Raw genomic sequence first — 8,906 nt, forward strand, 5'->3', positions numbered from 1 at the left:
CTTAATTTTGGCCTGCGAAACCGTAAGCAGAGAATCCACTCGGGCCCACCTGGATCTACAGAACTGTGAGCTAAGCTGATGTAATATTTTAAAGCTGTCAAATTTTTGTTCATTTGTTGTGCATCAATAGGAATCTAACACAAAGGTAAATAGAATATATTTTTTAAATCGAGGCAATATTCACATAACATAAAATTAACCATTAATTATATTTAAGTGTACAACTCAGTGGCATTACTACATTCATAATATTGTGAAACCATCACTTCTGTCTAATTCCAAGATATTTTCACCACCCTACAGGAGACTGGTACCCATTAAGCAGTCACTCCCTGTTCCCTCCTCCCCTTAGTCCCTGGCACCACTAATATGCTTTCTGACTATGGATTTGTCTGTTCTGGAGGTTACATACAATTTGCGACCTTTTGTGTCTAGCTTCTTTCACTTAGTTTAATGTTTTAAAGATTCATCCACATTGTAGCATGTATCAGTACTTCATTCCTTTTTATGGCTGAGTAATATGTGTATATACAACATTTTGTTTATCCATCAATTTATAACATTTGGATTGTTTTTACTTTTGTCTGTTGTGAATAGTGCTGCTATGAACATTTGTGTGCAAATGTTGTATTTGAATAGTTATTTTTATTTCTTTGGGGTATATACCTAGGAGTAGAATTGTTGTGTCATTTGATAATCCTGTGTTTATTTGAGAAACTATCTGTTTTCCACAGGCTGCATGATTTCACATTCTCATAAGTAATGTATAAAGGTTCCAATTTCTCCACATCCTTGCCAACACTTATTTTCCTTTTTATAGTAGCCACCCTGGTGGGTGTGAAGTGGTATCTCACTGTGGTTTTGATTTGTGCTTCTCTAATGACTGATGTTGAGCATCTTCTCATGTGTTTGTTGGCCAATCGTATAACTTCTTTAGAGAAATGCCTATTCAAGTCCTTTGCCCCTCTTTAATTTCAGTTGTTTGTCTTTTGGTTGTTGAGTTAGAAGAGTTCTTTATAAATTCTAGGTACTAGACCTTTGTCAGATATGATTTGCAAACATATTTTCTTCCATTCAGTAGGAGTAAATAGAATATTGAGGGACTTTTTTAATATTAATATAAAAAGCATGGAGGGGTGTGTTTTGCAAAAAGTAAGATTACACAGTATTATACGACTGTGTTATACACTCTTCTGGCTCTTGGTTTTCTCACTAAGGAATAACTCATGAAGAACATTCCGTGTGTTAAGGTATACCTCTAATTCTTTCTAGTGCCTACATAATATCCTATTGCATGGGTGTGCTATTCAGCCCTTACTTACAGTTATTCATTCTGTTTCTAGTTTTTGGCCACTGCCAACAATGCTGCAGTTAACATCCTTATACAATATATGTTTGTGTATTTTAAATTTCAGTTTAAAAGGATTTATTCCCAGGAGTAGTATTTCTGGTTTAAAGAGTATATGTGTTTTTAATTTTAATAGATATTGCTCAATTGTTTTACATTAATAACTTACATTTTTACTAGCAATATATGAAAACATTCTGCACTGCATCCTCGATTACAGTTATAATCAAACTTTATAATTTTTGCCTTTCTAATAGGTATAAATCAGTGATTCTCAATCCGGAATGATTTTGTCCCACAAGGGACATTTGGCAATGTTTGGAGACATTTTTGATTGTCACAATGGGGTGGGGGGAGGGGCAGGTGGTGCTACTAGCTTCTATGGGCAGAACCAGGGATTCTATTAAATATCCTGCAATATACTCGAGGCATAACCCACAACAAAAAGTTGTCCATCCCAGAATGCCACTAGTGAGAAAGATAAGAAACCATGGTATAAAGATACCTCATTGTGGCTGGGCGCTGTGGCTCACGCCTGTAATCCCAGCACTTTGGGAGGCCAAAGTGGGCAGATCACGAGGTCAAGAGATCAAGACCATCCTGGCCAACATGATGAAAAGCTGTCTCTACTAAAAATACAAAATTAGCTGGGTCTGGTGGTGCATGCCTGTAGTCCCATCTACTCAGGAGCCTGAGGCAGGAGAATCACTTGAACCTGGGAGGCGGAGGTTGCAGTGAGCAGAGATTGACACCACTGTGCTCCAGCCTGAGACCGGACTCCGTCTCAAAAATAAAAAATAAAAATAAAAATAAATGAATACCTTATTGTATCTTCAATTTGAAAATCTTTATGAATGAGTTTGAGCATTTTTTTGCCGTATGTTTGTCAGCTACTTGGATTTATCCTTCTGCAAACAGCCTATCCATACTATTTGATCATTTTTCTTTTGGTGGCTTATCCCTCTCATTAATTTGTTTTAAAAAGCTTTTTGTATTTTTTAATCATTTATTTTTCCTATTCAAAAACACTTATTTTTCAAATATACTTTTTAATGACTTTTGTAGTATCTTTGCTAGATGGTAAAATTTTATTGTAGACATTAAAACAACATCCGAAGAAATGGTCAGATATACTGTGTCTTTGGATGAGGAAAAAAAGCATCATAAAAATGTCCTTTTCCTGAAGCTAATCTGTAACTTTAACACAACTCCAATTGGATGTAGAAGTCAGACGTTTTTAATCTATGGACTAGTGCAAGCTAGAAAGGAGCGTTGATTCATACCTGTTGTGTGACATGTAGAATTTTGGAGCAAAAAGAAGCATTAAGATCAGTCTGTCCATTGCATTACTTTTCCGATGAAGACACTAAGTTACAGAGGAGTTAAGGGATATATGATATGCTAAAATTGGAAACATTCTGGTTGGCCCAATTTGAACTTTGTTCTAGAAATGATGGAATTCAATAAAAATAATTATAATCATAAACTATTAATTTTGGAAAAAAACATTGAAGTTGAGATCAAGAAATGTAAATCAGTTTACCAGAAAACCTAGAGAGTTAGCAGCAAATTCTAAATATTCTTTGGTCATGCAAACTTACAGTTCAATACTATTCCTCCATGCCATGTAACCTCTTAAGCACTTGCCTAGTTAATGTTTCTTTACTTTCAATATACTGGTACCACAAAGCAGTTCTCCTGGAAAACGGAGTATTGAAAGGCCTTTCAAAGATATTTACTAGAACTTGGATTCTTACTTCATCCCTGTAAGTATGATAGGTACAAATACACATTTTTTCTCAATTTATAGGTGGGAACACTGAGGGACAAAGGATCTTAGTCCTTCTAGGTCACATTTATTTCCTCAACATGAGTATATTGAGAGCCTGTTGTTCAAGGCCTTGCTTTGGTACTATAGCAAAGATAAGACAGTCCCCAACCTCAGAGAGCTCATATGGTGAATCAGTGGTGAATCAGTCACCCAAGAACCACTCCTAGCTATGCCCCTGAAAGGCTCCTAAACTGATGACTTATTTCACAAACAGAACCAAGTTCTGTTCTGACAGTAATCACAGACTAAATGACTTGCTGTGCCATCCAGTAAAATGCCAGTTCAGCTCACAAGTGACTCTCTTCTTTGTTTCTTAAATGCTTGACCCAGAATTTTGAATGTAGTCATCAAGACATCGCCCCACAGCTGAGCTGTGTCATGGAGCAGCCAACCCATCTAAAAGGCTGCCTACTCATCAGCCTGCTCAACCTGTGTGGGCTGGGAATGTGGTGCTGTGCGGGGGAGGCATTGCCACCCTTGCATGGTACCACATACCCTTTGGGAAAGTGCTCTGGGCCTGTCCCATAAACACTCTGTGGCACCATTCCTCCCTCCTGATTCTGCCTGTCTTCTGCCATCCTTTGACGTGTGAATTGGAAAGCTGTCATCACCTATTGATCTCAAAAATGTCATCCTGTGTGAAAAGTTAGTGCACTCTGGGAGAACAAGCTGGTTATTAACCGTAATTCAGTTATTAAACCACTGTCTTCATCCTCAGACTTCCATTTATTTTATTGTAGTTTCTTGCCTCTAGTCTCACCCTAGCCCAGGCCAATCTTCATACCACAGTAAGAAGAATCTTCCTCAAACCTGATATTACCCTTGCCCTGATCTCTGATTGTTTAAGAATCTCTGGTGCTTAATAACTAAAGTGGAAACTTCTTATTTCTGACTTCTGCTAACTGCTTCAGTCTCATTTGCTACTAATCTCCATTAATGCTCACCAGTTTCTCAAATTGTCATTCAGATGTCTTATCTCCTTCACCCCTACCACCCTAGTTCAGGCCATCATTATTTGTCTTCTGAGCTGCTACCCTAGCTCCTAACCCATTTCTCTGAGCACAGCCTTCCGCTACTAGTCTATTTGCCCAGCAGGCAGATTGACCTCCCTAAAGCCTAAATTGGATTATGCCACTCTTCTGCTCAGATTCCTCTAATGGCCTCCAATCAAATTTTGAATTAAATCCTACGTTTTTACTGTGGTCTGTAAGGCCCTACCTGATATATTCGCTCCATCTCACTATATCTCTAATCTCATCTCCTGTGACTGTCCACTTTCCCACTCTGGGCTAGCCACACTGGCTTCTTCATTGTTTCTTGTATGTACTAAGCACACTTCCACATCAGGACCTTGGCCCTTGCTATTCTGTCTGCCTAGAACAGTCTCTTCCTAGATATTAGTATGATGCCCTCCCTCACTACTTTCAGGTTTCTGCCTAATTATTATCTTATTCTACTTAAAATAGCACACATTCCCATCCTGGCCACCTTCTATTCTTCTACCCTGCTTTCTTCATCTTAGCAGTCATCCCCACTTGCTATATTATGTATTTATTTATTTTGCCTGTTTCTGAGAATGAGCACTACAATAAGAGCTCCATAAAAGCAATGACTTGTTTTCGTTTACTGCTCTAGAACAGTGCTTGGCAACATACTCATACTTGACACATATTTGTTGAATGAATGAAGTTAAGTATCAATTCCTCTCTGCACACTTCTCTGACACCTCTTGGGCAATTGCTCTATTTTCTGTTCCCTTGGAACTATGTATATACCTCTACTATAGCTATCACATTTTACTGTAACTTTTTTCCCTCACCAGTCTATAAAATCCTTAAAAGCAGGTATCTTATCATATCCTTCCTAACACAAATTTGGTGAAAATGAGTAGAGTGAATGAAAGAAAAATAGCAATAGAGCCACTCTGCGGATTCAAGGATGCACATGTTTGAGCCCTGGTTAATCCCATCTTCAGGAGGCTACAATGATACTAAATGTGGCATTTATTTCAATAGAGGTGCTCAAGGCAAAAACGATCTTTTACTGATCTACAAGTTCCCAAATTTCCCTTAGGAAAATACTTGGGTATTTTCCCATAAACTGCTTGGGTGGTTGAAGCTTCAAAAACAAGCTAATATGTAACAGTTCTGTCATAAGGCCATATCACAAACACTGATAATGTGTGGAATTCAATAAGAAAATGAAATAGATATTCGTAGAAAAAAAGACTTTAACACATTATCCACCTGGATGCCATGAGTTCTGTGGACCTCCCTCATACAGACTCTAGGAGCCAACCTAGGGGAAATTTTGTTGTGATGCAAAAATGGCACTGGATTAGGAATTGAGAACCCTAAATTCTCTCTCAGGTTTTTCTATAAATAGGCTATATGACTTCGGGTAAGTGGCTGCGTGTTGCATCTGAGGTTCCTCTAATATGGGTGTTAGGAGTTGATGATCTCCATAAGCCTTCCAGCTATAAAGCTCGCTGACTCTATTGATTCAGCTGGGAGACTGTACCTAAGTAATAGAAACAGATTGAGTACTAGAAAAGGAATGTATTCTCTCTCAACATGAATGACCCTGAATGTGAGGGTGATTACAGAGTTTTGACACCTAGCAGTGCCTGGACCCAGGTCTCAAATCCTGTTTGTACTCCTGCTCCTATAGACACAACTGCTTTTTCCAAACTTGCAGAAACTGGACTCCCATTAAGATGGAAGAGGGGGCCGGGCGAGGTGGCTCACACCTGTAATCTCAGCACTTTGGGAGGCCGAGGCAGGCAGATCACAAGGTCAAGAGATCAAGACCATCATGGCCAACATGGTGAAACCCTGTCCCTACTAAAAATACAAAAATTAGCTGGGCATGGTGGCACGTGCCTGTAGTCCCAGCTACTCGGGAGGCTGAGACAGGAGAATCACTTGAACCTGGGAGGCGGAGGTTGCAGTAAGCCAAGATCTTGCCACTGCACTCCAGCCTGGTAACAAGTGAGACTTCCTCTCAAAAAGAAGAAGAAAAAAAAAAAAAAGGATGGAAGAGGGAAAGGGTTTGAGGCACTAGCTGGATTTGAGAGATGTGTTTAGCTGAGGTCTTAGGCAGGAGACTGCAAACTTGCCAGCATTGTAGTGATTGGCTAAGCTCTGCTACTGGATTTTTCCCTGAGAATGAGAATGAATGTGGCCCAGGATTCAGGGTGTGTCCTTTGGGAGTTCCCAGGGGGCTTCTGGAGATTGCCAGAGGCACACTGGGAGCAGACAGTCACGGTTACCTATGAGGTGGCAGTTCTGGAAGCCCTGTCTGTGACTCAAAGCAGCCTCCTTGTTTCCTTACATCAGACAGATTCCCATTAAGAATGGGGTTCATGTGAGACCAGAAGGGGCTAAACTATTTAGCCAAGACAGATGGTAAAATAATTTCTTTTCTGGTATATTTTATCTTTCTTAGAGAATGTATCAGAACTTTTTTGGGAAAGTGTGATGAGTCTTGATTTGTAAAAGCATGTCACCTCTTATGATAATCTCCAAAGCAGCATTTATAATCACTTGTGAATGAGTCATAAATTAAGAAATGTTGAATGATCTGAAATAAGGGTGCGTTGATTTCTGTCATCAAATATTCATTTATGGCAACATAATGGACTCAAGGCACAGATATTAAGTGCTTTGAAATTCTCAAAGCCACAAAGACAGGCCATATCTATGAATGTTTCTGATATGTCACTCTCCTGCCTTCTTTCCTCTTAATGATGTGTAGATGCTTTCAAACACACAATCACACATTTATTTTATCTCCTTTCAGTTATGTGTTCTCTGTGTGATTTGGTGAGATATTTTAAAATACTCTTCAATGAATAATTAAAAGTTCAAAAATTTTTGTGTAAAATTCTTCCAGATAGAAGAGATTAGTAGAGAAATATTCTTTCTAAATCTCAATCTGAATACAATACTGATTCAGGACCCCCTCTCCAGGTTCTCATAACTGCAAATTCCCATTATGCTGTTCAGCCTTTGTCTCCTTCTGAATTCTGATTTTGAAGATGAGAGTTCTTGGCTGGAATATTTGCTAACAGTGAGAAGACATCTTCAGTTCTTGGTGAGGCATTCAGGTATTACAGAACATAACTATTTAAGCCGTGTGTGTGCATGCTTGTCACATCCTGCCTGGTAAACAATTTCTGGTTTTTGTATACATGACTTCCTCTCCCACTAACTGTAGGGATTTTTGTGATTAGAAATTAAAGGTGGTCTTTATCTTTCCCGGTGTCTCCTGTGGTGTTTTAAATATAAGAGTTGTCCAGTAAGTGTTTGGTGGACACAGTTCTGAGTCCTCATGGATTATACTTTTAACCTTCACTAATGCTTTTTTTGCAAATTTACAGGTATTATAACATTCCATTTAGCTATAAATGAAGCATTCCATGCTTATAGTGAGCCAAGTTCTTCTGTTGTGGTGTAGAGATCTTTAGGTGAAACCATCTTTAGAGTCTGTCATGAACCACAGGGTGAAAAAGACCTATCTCTGTATTACAGTATGAATGTCCTTTCAGGAGACGTCTACATTCATGCTTTTGCTTATAACTAATATCATTTTAATTTCTAACCTCTTCTTTAACTTTCCATTGGCATTCCATAGCAGAAGCTCTTCCTAATTTCAAATACAAGAGAAGATCTACAGATTCAAGACATTGTGTCTAGGAGGTCCACCAAGAACTCTGAGTCTCAGTTCTTTATTCTCCAAAGGATACTTTAATATGTCCCCATCAGTGAGGACAGGGATTTTATACAAGAAAGAGAAATTAATAAAACTTGTGAGCATCTGAGTATTCTGATCTCTTACCTCTTCACTCTCACCCTATCTAAAACCTCATCACCTGACTTAGCACATAAAGAGCTTAATGGTGGGGTATATGAGGCTAACCTAGGTTAAGGACCTAGCCACCATTATAACTTTTGGCAACCTAGGACAAGGTACCATTCCCTTCTAAGGCTCAGTTTTCTCATGTAAAATGGAGATAATAATATCTACTTCTTAGGGTAGTTGGGAGGATTAAACAAGATTATATATGATAAATGTTCTGCATGGTACCTAGCACAAAATTAATCTTTAAAAAAAAGGAGATCTATTATTATCTAAGTACCATAGTGGGTCAGCTTCCAAGTACTTAGGAAAAATCCTTGTACAAAGTAGGAGCTCTTTAAATACTTGTGCAGGCAGAAAATGCCAGTTACATTTTCAAATTTAGCTTTTGTTTATTTTGTTAGAGACTAGAGCATATTTATGAGCACAGGAAAAAGAAGAGATCCAGAGTTTTAAAAATTTTCTTTAAGCAACTTTATTGAGGTATAATTTTTATCCAATATCACCTGTTTTAAGTATATATTAAGTATATATTTGATAAGTTTTGACAAACATATGTAATCAAACACATGAAACAAGTCTCTGAGGTGTGGAGGTGCTAGGGTCTGAAACTGAAATGTAAGGCGTGACCTGACTAGAAAGGAAAATTCACCCTGTCAGAGGTGGTCGAACCAGAGCGACTCCATTTTGAGTAAGGGTTAGCAAAATGAGGCTGAGACTTGCTGGGCTGCATTCTAAAAAACTGAGGTAATCCTAACTTTTAGATGTTTACGGTTAAGGGAACAAATTAATAATGTTTACTAAACACAACCAGATTTAGGAGTGTCCAGGTATCCCAATATCTGGAGAACAAAGGCATTTCTAATT

This window comes from Piliocolobus tephrosceles, chromosome 1 (assembly GCF_002776525.5).
Source record: "Piliocolobus tephrosceles isolate RC106 chromosome 1, ASM277652v3, whole genome shotgun sequence".
In the NCBI taxonomy this organism is placed as follows: Eukaryota; Metazoa; Chordata; class Mammalia; order Primates; family Cercopithecidae; genus Piliocolobus; species Piliocolobus tephrosceles.